Source organism: Borostomias antarcticus, assembly GCF_949987555.1.
Source record: "Borostomias antarcticus genome assembly, chromosome: 7".
NCBI classification, from domain to species: domain Eukaryota; kingdom Metazoa; phylum Chordata; class Actinopteri; order Stomiiformes; family Stomiidae; genus Borostomias; species Borostomias antarcticus.
In genome coordinates, this window is record NC_140240.1 from 8726566 (window position 1) to 8736829 (window position 10264).

A 10264-nucleotide genomic window follows, 5' to 3' on the forward strand; every position below is an offset into this window, starting at 1 on the left:
TTCTTAATCCTTCGCAGATCTATCTATCTCATCAACTGCACTTTTATCTTTCGAGGATCTTTCAACAACATGTTTGTGTAACTATTTGCTTTTTTTAAAAAGACTGCCTGGGGCAATCGAACAGAAGAGGGGGGGCCTGCCGTGTCGTGAACATCTCTGACTTGAAAGAGATGACGGAACGGCTTCGGACGCCAGTGTCGTCAGCGGCGTTTCCCATGGCGCGGGCCCTTGTCCAGGGACACGTGGCCAGGCCTTGTCTCCTCCATCGCGTGCTATTCATCCATCCGCCTCCTCACTGTGCATCGTGACTGCGTCATTCTGCCGGGAAGGTTTCCCTCCTCCAATGAGGGACGAAGGCGGAGACGAGGACGAGGACGAGGACGATACGGCTTCTTCTGGCGTTACTTTATATCTCGGCTGGCTTCGTAGTTTAATGCAGCGGCCCAGCAGGAGCTGGAGGAGGGGTGACAGGAGGGATATTTCTGATGAAGCAGAGCAGCACTAGCCCACCTCAGCTCCTATGGATCGCCATAGACCGACCGACCGACCTCCCACACACACATACACACACACACACACACACACCCTGACTGTGTTCTGATTGGCCACTGACTAAGTTCCGGGGGTTTTACCACTTGTACTGTATAGTCGAAGAGACTGCTGTTCATTTTACCTCACCTAGGTCTAACCATAGAAAGACAAGGACTCCGGGTTGGCACGGAAGGATGTGTACACATGCATTATAACAGTCGGCGCAGTTTGTAATGGGGTTCAGAAAACACAGTATTCCTGCTTACGGTACTCTACATTTCTTCCTGCATTTTGAATGTTATTGTTGGTTATCAAGCCAACCCTGGGGACCGTGAGCTGTAACTCCCCCCATGATTAGTCCGAGCAAGTGTTCTGGACTGTGATTGGTCAGAGCAGTGTTCTGGACTGTTCTCCTGAAGGAGAGGACTTTGTCTCTTTGCCTTGTGCACCTCTAGGATTCTCCGAACCGACCCGCTCCCCGTTCCTATAGTGAAACGTAAACATGAAGCACTTACGCCGTCACCTTTCTGCTGGTGTTTTGTGTTTTTCATGACTTGTGTATTGTGCTTTGTTAAGCTGTTCTCACTGAGGTATTTTTAGGATTTAGTGCCACTAAACCGGTGCTGTTCATTCATCAGTCTGGATGCTAACATGTCCTACAGATTTGATTGATGATGATATATTTTTCATTCAGAAGTGAAGACTGATCACTTTGTGTTCCTTGGTTGACAAGAGTTAATTACAGATATCCATCTTCAAGGACCAATGCTGGACTTGCTCAAGTCATCAAACACTTTTTTTTATTTCTTTTTTTATTTGATTTTGGTTCCTTGGAAAGGAAGTGTTTATGACAGTCTGGATTAAACATTATCCAAGCAGCGGCATGATTCACTCGTGACTCGTGACATTTTCCAACTCATCAGTCTGCTAATGTGATTTTCCTACAGTGAAACTTTCTTTGATATATGTTCAAGGAAACTTAATTTCTTGAATTCCTTGAAGGACTGTTTGTATTTTGTCTGATTGAAAATGAAAAATGAGTTATCTCAAGGGTACGACAAGTATTTCTTTACTTTTTCTCCCAAAGACTAGTGGCATTACCTGTTTGTATTGCTTTTAATGTCATAACTGAAGCACTTATGTCAGATGAGCGTTGTGAAGGGTATTAACTGAAGAGATGCTTGTGTGTGGCTTCGCTGTGGAGCTTTGCTGTGGAATGTTTACATCACGGTGTGTACTACAATAGATGTTCTGAGGTGCTCGGTCCTGTCCCCTGCTGGCTGGGTAACTGAAGAGATGCTTGTGTGTGGCTTCGCTGTGGAGCTTTGCTGTGGAATGTTTACATCATGGTGTGTAGGCTACTACAATAGATGTTCTGAGGTGCTCGGTCCTGTCCCCTGCTGGCTGCATAGTGTAACTGCACACTGTCTGCTTGCCGTTGTTAGACAAAAGCACTTAGAACCAGGGAGCAACATCAAACGACATCGACCAGACCGCAGACCGGCTCATGTTTTAAATTCAAAACACAAGAAAAACTTGAAGGCACATCATGTCAGTTCTTGGGTAATTATTTTACAGCCAATGCATCTTGTGTTTATTAGTGCTGTTTTTGTCCATTGAAATGTGCAGCAGTCCTCTATGTGTTTCTGTTCAGTCCAAAGTTTCATTAGTTGAATCATTAAAATTATGTGGATTGCTTTTGATGACTTTATCAGAACTGGGTGGCTGGAACCGGGCAAGCCATGGCAACATGTTACTGTAAATACTGAAGAGATTTGTAGTTTCTTCTGTCTCATCCCAGTCCAGGGCCGGGCGACGGACCTGACTCCACAGATCAGTATGTGTGAGGGGGGACGAGGAAGGAACATTGCAGGGTAGTTGCCATAGAACTGCAGTGTTCAGCGCAGAAATGTGTTCAGTCGAGCCCTCTTGTCCATCTCCCTTTGGAGTGCCGAAGAGACTCCGGAAAACAAAGTGTTCTAATAAAATGCAATCAAACTGAAGTCAGTATGAATGTAATGTGTATGTAAGAAAAAGGCTTCAGTCTAATACTTATAAATATATTTACAATATATGTACATGCTTATAAAACAAGGCTTCTAAAGCTACCAAAAGACCCTGGAAAAGGCACCTTTTGTTGCGGCGAATGCACAGCATGTGAAGCGTTTAGTACGACGGTTCACTTTGCGGACGACGGGACGAGATGGCTACTCGGTGTGGCTAGCATTTACAGACCAGGGCCTCAAACGGCTCTCTGGTCCTGGTGTTTGTGCTGTATAGCTAAACGAATGGAGAAAAAAAAAAAGTGAATTGTCAACTTTTACTTTGTACTCTGTGTATTTGTTCAATGTGTTTTAATAAATCCTCTCGACAATGTCTCTTTGTTCCTGATTGATTGTAGGCCTGCGTCAGAAGAGAGATCATGTCCCATCCAGACTTTGAGAGTGACCGTTGGGCTCTGTGACTGACGGACAAAGAGCACAGAACTGGAGAAAGACACATGTCTTCTTCAAGTGAGTTTAATTGGAGAACTGCAGGCTAACTAAAGTATATTGACCTACAGTAGCTAATCCTGTGTACTTGCGGCGTATAGCCTGCCATTGGATGACACTGTCAATGTGCTTAGTCAGAAATAGAGCCTTGATATATCAGGTCAGAGACCAAGTCATCACAGCCAATCAGATTCATTCATCAGCCACTTTTGTTAGCTTTCCTCCCTAGCTGAGGATATAAGTATTGTCTTAGCTGAACCGTGAATAGTTCTTTAGTTAAGTTCTGTCTTTAGATGTTTGCCTTGGCCATGCTCAGTGTGGCAATGTTCCCAACTATTCTCCCGCAGTCTCCCTTAATGCCTTTAGCCCTGCCCACCTGATCTGAATATACTCTGGGCTTTCCATTGGTCAAGTGCAGGACCATGCCTCTCTGTCATTGGCCAGACCGGGCTGAGACCCATTATGCCTGCTCTGTTGTTCTGTCTGAGGCAGCAGGGGGCTGGAGAGAGAGAGAGAGAGAGGGAGAGAAAGGGGAGGGAGGGGAAAAGAAAGAGGGAGGAATCCAAAGAAAGCAGACTGAAAGAGACTGGAGGGCGAAAAGAGTCCCATCAGAGAGAGAGAGAGAGAGAGAAAGGGGAGGGAGGGAGAGGGAGGGACAGAGCCAGTGGGGGCGGGAGAAAGGGAGAGTGAGGGCGAGGGGGGTTACCTCATCCAGAGCAGGGAGTGTGCACAGGGAGCCGAGTCGGGAGAAGAACTTTAGTGTGGGAAAGTAAACACAGCGTGGCAGGATATTTCCCGTCCGTCCGTCCGTCCGTCCGCCTTACCGCTCGGAGGGGATGGGTTTTTAAGGAACCGCTCCGTCTAGGAAGGCAGGAAGTTGATGGGAGGCTGCAGGGATTAAGGAGCCCGCGGGGAGCGACTGAAGCTTGCTGGAGGAAATACTGCTGAGGACAGGGAGGTGAGTGAGAGGTGTATTTACGTATTCCTTCACACACATTCCTCTCGTTTACTCGTCCTCGAATTCGCCCCCCCCCCTCTGACTGTGCGTGGACACCATGCAACAAAGACAGCAGCTTTGTCAGAGGGGCCTGGGATGGAGCGAGTGGGGGTGGATGGATGGGCTGTTTTGTGCTCTCAGTCCCACAGTTTGGGGGACAGCTGAAAGAGGAGAGGGGAGGAGAAGAGAGGAGAGGAGAAGACTCGCGAGGAGTGAAGAAGAGGATAGGGGAGGAGGAGAGAGGAGAAGAGAGCATATACGAGAGGAGGAGAGGAGAGGGAGCAGAACAGTGGGCGGCCTCTTGACTGAGTACACATTCTCACAGGCAATTAAACAGCGGGGTCGGCCTTCAGAGAGAGCGCTGTGTCAGTGGCAACGCTAGACGTACCGTGGCGATGCCCTCCCCATCCCACCAGGGAGAGAACGGCTCCGGGCCCTGGCAAGGTGTGATAGGCAACAGGCAGTTGCCGCCCCCGACACAGATAGCATGTGGAGAAACCAGAGAGATGACCCACTGTGATACCTATCAGAAAGACCTTCTCCACAGCAACACTACTCCCTCCCCAGCCCCAGGCTAGGGAGGGGGAGAGAGAGGGAGGGAAGGAGAGGGAGGGAGAGAGAGGGAAGGATAGAGAGGGAGAGAGAGGGACAGGAGAGAGAGGGGGAGGGAAAGAGGGAGAGGAGAGAGAGGGCGGGAGAGGAGCGAGAGAGACACCAAGCCCAGTTTGATTGCTTCCTGGAATACAATAGTCCTTCCCCGGATGAATTTCACGCCTTCTCATCCCAAAGAAGAGAAGAGAGGGAGGGGAGAGGAGAGGAGGGAGGAGAGAGAGGAAGGAGGGGAGAAGAGGGAGAGGATAGAGGGCAGAGGGGAGAGAGGAGGGAGGGGAGTGGGGGCATCTGAACAGTTCATCTGCATTTTGGGCTTCTGCTCTGTTCCTGCCTCTTTCTGGAAGTCCCAGTACTCTTTCAATGAGACTGTTGTTGAATTAGACTTTTTTCTCTCTCTCTCTTTTTTCCCGGTCTGACAATTCCAACCACTATTAACAATCTTTGCATGTCTAGGCCAGGATCTTAAACGACAAAGAACCCCCTATCAATGACACACACACACACACACACACACACACACACATACACACACACACACACACACACACACACACACACACACACACACACACACACACACACACGCAGCTGAGGCCCTGCTGCTCCCGAGGGAATAGAGAGTGATTGGTGTGTGGGGTCCCAACACCAGCCCGAGCCTGAAACATGGCAAACAGGCTGCCGGCCTCTCTGGTAGGAGGATGGGCAGAGCGGAGAAACATTTGGGGTGTTTTGTAGGTCTAGGTTTCTCTATTTATGTTGTGTCACACCGTTGACTGATTGATTGACTGATATAGTAGACATTGAATCCAAGGGTTAACATGCAACATTGAAACACTTATTTCCAACATGGTCCCTGATGTCTTAAAACAGGACAGACAGTAACACATACAGTACTAGTAACAACCACAAATCTCCCTAAAACCATAAGCAACAAAAAAAATCAAAGGACAACCATAATGAAACAACAGATATGCAACTTCAGACTACTTCATCAACCTCCATTATTCTAACAGCTTCTAAACCATTTTACCAGACAGGACTTCTCTATCTATAATCTATTTTCAGATCACTAGGCAAACTATCAAAGAACATCCACAGCATAACAAAGACTTGTTTCCTGTGCACCGTCAGACATGTAGACAGTCAGACAGATCACCTCCCCAGCCTGTCTGTGATAAAAGTCTTGACCTTTTATCATAGTTTCTTCAAACTTAACAAATCCAGAAGGGACATCCTTAATAGTAATCTATTACTACTCCCCCAAGTCAGGCAAATTCCTTGGAGTGCAAATAATAACTATTATTAAAGTTCATATCTATCTATCTAATACCTGGTAAGGAGACTTTGTGTGTCCACATTTAACAATATCTGGCCCAGTGTTATGAAGCGCCTCAGAGTACTGGATGAGAGTGCTGATCTTGGATCAGTAGCGCCTTTTGAATAACACTACACAAATAGTTCAGCACTGTTACACTGAAAGGATTGGTCAGTGAAGTACCTGGAATTGGCATTGATGTGTTCATAACATCAGAGGGCAGGCCACCCCCCCCCCTCGACCACCCCCCTCCCAGATCAGATCACCCCTGCAGTGTGTTCTGTTACTGGAAACCAACAGACATGCCTGTCACCAAACAATGGAGCAGCATCAAAACCCAGCTTTCATTGGCCAATAAAAGACGAGCCAATGACAAAAGGTATCATTGGTCGGCGTGGTAACCCGAGGCTCAGATCAACAAATCTGTTAAGACTTCAAGTTCCAAGTTCAGGTTCAACTTTATTGTCATGTGTATTAAGGCAGAGAGATCCAGAGTAGGCTACAAGTATTGGATTGTATGCTGTTTTAACACAAGGGGCACATGATAACGTGTTATATAACAACAATGTCTGGTGCATATGGGTGGGTCAGCTGTACAGCGAGCTGACCTGACAGCCTGTGGAGAAAAACGGTTACTGGGTGGAGTGTGGTTTGATGCTCCAGTTACGTACGGGAGGAGCGAGAGCAGAACATGAGCGGGGTAATGGCGGTGATCGGGGCAACGAGAATGCAGCTTCTAAAAATCTATTTTCTGCCGCGAAACGGTTGTTTTCATCAATCTGTCTGGATGAATCGCTAGTTGTGCTTACATCAATCAATCAATCAAAGCTTTATTTGTATAGCGCATTTCATACCCAGAGGCAACACAATGCGCTTTACAGAGAACAAGGGAGGTGGGCATACGACCCACTCTCTACATATTCCAGAGGGAAGCAAAAAAACAGTAATCACCCGGGGGCCAGATAAGTGAGCTGTAAAAATTCTTCCCTGACCCCCCTACATAGAGCATAACTGTTGTGGTTTTCACATGCCATGATCTTTAGAAACGTCTTTCGAAACGAAATAGCTTCCTCACTTTCTCCAGCACTAATGCGCACAGCGCGCAATCGTTGCTCCAGCACGCTGTGCGCATGCGTGCTGGAGCAAGTGAGGAAGCTATTTCGTGTCTAACGACGTTTCTAAAGATCATATTACAGAGGCATGGGAAATACCACAACAGGCCTATGCTCTCTATGTAAGCACAACTAGCGATTCATCCAGACAGATTGATGAAAACAACCGTTTCGCGGCAGAAAATAGATTTTTAGTAGCTGCATTCTCGTTGCCCCGATCACCGCCATTACATGGATATACTGGCTCGCGCTGGATTTTACATTCCTTCTACAGGCCTCCGAACTACACCAAAGTGATCTCGGTGAGTCAAACGTCTTATAATATGTCGTAAATAAGGTCCAGGTTGTCAAAAACGAGCATTGTCCTTTAATAAAGTTTTTTTGGCTTTCCTTTTCTCGTGGGCTTAAAACACAGTCAGAAGTGGTCTGGGATAGGTTAACACCATTAGTCCAGCATTTACACTAGTCTAATTTGAATTGAATTAAACCTTTATTTATTCAGGGGAGACAATTGAGAGCAAGCTATCTATTTCAGTGCCACCCTGATAACATAAAAATATAGGAACATGTTACAACAGAACAGCATAAAATCACAAAACAAAGTCATAAGACTCAAGAATAAAAGCAATACTACAAGAAACATGTGCAGTCGACACGCAGCACACCTTCTATTATAGCCCTGAACCTCTCCCGAGAGACGAGCTGGTCCAGCTTCAGGGAGTCCTGCAGTCTGATCCACCTCGCGGGTGCATGAATAGCCTACTAACAGCAGACTTTCCTGCGTTGGTGTTACACCGAGGTACTTCAGCCTTATGTGGGATTGTGAGTGTGTTCCGTGTATCTAAAACTAAAAAGTGAGGAGAGGAATAATGGCAGCTTGCCAGACAGTGCTTTAAAAATAAATGAAAGAGAATGCTCTTTAATGCGTCATACAATGCTGGCACAGAAGTGTTTGAACACCCACTCACACAACAGTCCACGTGGTGTGTAGCCTACGTGTCAATCATGGCAACCTGTCTCGAAGAGACGGTTTCACCCAGAGAAACATTTTCTGCATTCCTTTCAGTGTTTCACATTGCACTGCAACTGGGAGCTGAACTCCTGGCCTCACACAGCGCTCTGAGGTATCAATCTATTCACCCAGGTAGGTCTTACTGTATCTATCTGCGGCGGCTGAAGTATTTAGACTGGAGTGAATCCAGTACGGTGCAGCAGGCGGTGTTGAAAGGACCGGCGTCTGGAGCTGCTAACAGAGACGGCTACACCTGCCGCGTCCTTGAGTAGCGCGGCGGCACACGGCCCCCTGGCGGGCAGCAGAGCTGGAGGAGGACAGGAGAGCGGCAGCCTCCGCCCTGGAGGTCGTCTGAAGGCTACGGAGGCCCGGCTAGCCCTCTCCCACCATGAATAATATACATTTCTGTACAGAGCAGATTGTGATAGAGTGCGTAATGAAGTCAGCACACCACGGGGCTCCTAATATGATGGCAGCATACAGGAGAACCGGAGGATGTGCACTTCATATTATTACGTATTATCATGGAATTTGATTGTTAAATACTGTAATAGGCCTATGTGATATGGCGGCATGCTTAAAGTTCAGCAGGAGAGTCCTGAAAATCCTTCCAAGTCTTAGACTCTGACGCAGCTTTGCTTTTGAGGGGAGAACACAGTTAATCTGTTGAAAAGCTGTTCAAACACACAACTTCTAGATAGGCTAAGTCCCACTCCCTTATCTCCTGAGAGAGAGAGAGAGAGAGAGAGAGAGAGAGGCAGAGAGCGGGAGAGGAAAGAAAGAGACAGAGGGAGGAAAGAGAGAGAGGAGGGTGTGGGGTGTTCCCCTGGGACTGCTGCACACAGGGGAGGGAGGGAGGAAGGAAGGAGCTGATATGAACTGATATTACAATCTACTGTTACTGTACCGTACATCTCCTGTCTTATCTGTTCTGTAAGTTGTCCATGGATCCTGTCCTGACATATGTGTATAGTAGTATAGTCCTGTGCTGCTCAGCTGGCTAGGAGCATGGTGCTACCGATATAATAACATTTGATTTATGAAGCACTAAAGTGTTGAAATGATAATGATGGATGTTCGGCTTCTGCTGGGAACGTCACTTATTTAAAAAAAAAAGTGCCGTCTCTTTTCTGAATCTAATTTACAGTTACACTGTGGATTAAACGGCAGATTAAATCTCCGAAGACGAATGAATATTATAATCCCACTGTATGGGGGAATGGGACATACGTTTACGTTAACGCTCAAGCTAATCTCTATGAGCCAGTCGGTGCCTACAGTATCAGCCTCATGTGTGGGTCTTCTTCAGCTGACCTTCTCTAAGAATCTGCGTTCTGTTTATTCAGACTCCAGCTGCTGCCTCTTTGGACTATTGTCCATTGATGCCCCCTGATTCCCTCCTCCTCTCTGACCAAACAGTGGCCTGTGTGCTTCAGGCACTGGTTCTGCCCCTGGGGCTAGCAGCTATCAGCCCTGGACACAGGCAGGTCTGTGGGTTCTAGTGGAACCTTTAGCCAGGTGCTGGGTATCGAAAAACGGGCAAGACAGGAGCGTCATACTATTGTGCTCTCCATTCTCTAAGGTCTGTCTATTATAGTGTTTCATATTATACTGTAGATGCAGTATTCTACTCCTTCTGGCTGTGGCTCAGGTAGGCAGAGCGAGTCGTCCAATGACCACAGGGTTGACGGTTCGAATCCCGGCTCCTCCTGTCCACATGTCGAAGTATCCTTGAGTAAGACACTGAACCCCAAATTGCTCCCAGTGAGCAGGCTGGCACCTTGCATAGCAGCTGGCCACCATTGGTGTGTGAATGCATGTGTGAATGAGAGGCCATTGTAAAGCACTTTGGATAAAAGCGCTACAGTATGTAAGTGCAATCAGTCAGTCAGTCCTTTCATAGTTCATGTTTAGGGAGACTGGATGAAGAGTGGAGGAGAAATGAGAAGAAAGAAAGAGATGGACCCATGTCCTCCTTCCTCTCTCTCTCTCTCTCTGGGAGATGTACAGCTACACCAGCAGAACAGACGGAGACAGATTCTCTAGCTAGACCAGCCACTCTTCTGCCTCTAGACTTCCACTGGCGTTTTCTTCTGTTCCTACTGCTTCATTATGACACTGTTAGGTACTGAGCATCCAACTGCAACCGTTCCTCAGAGGCCAAAGCGGACTGGACCGTACAGATCCTCCGTT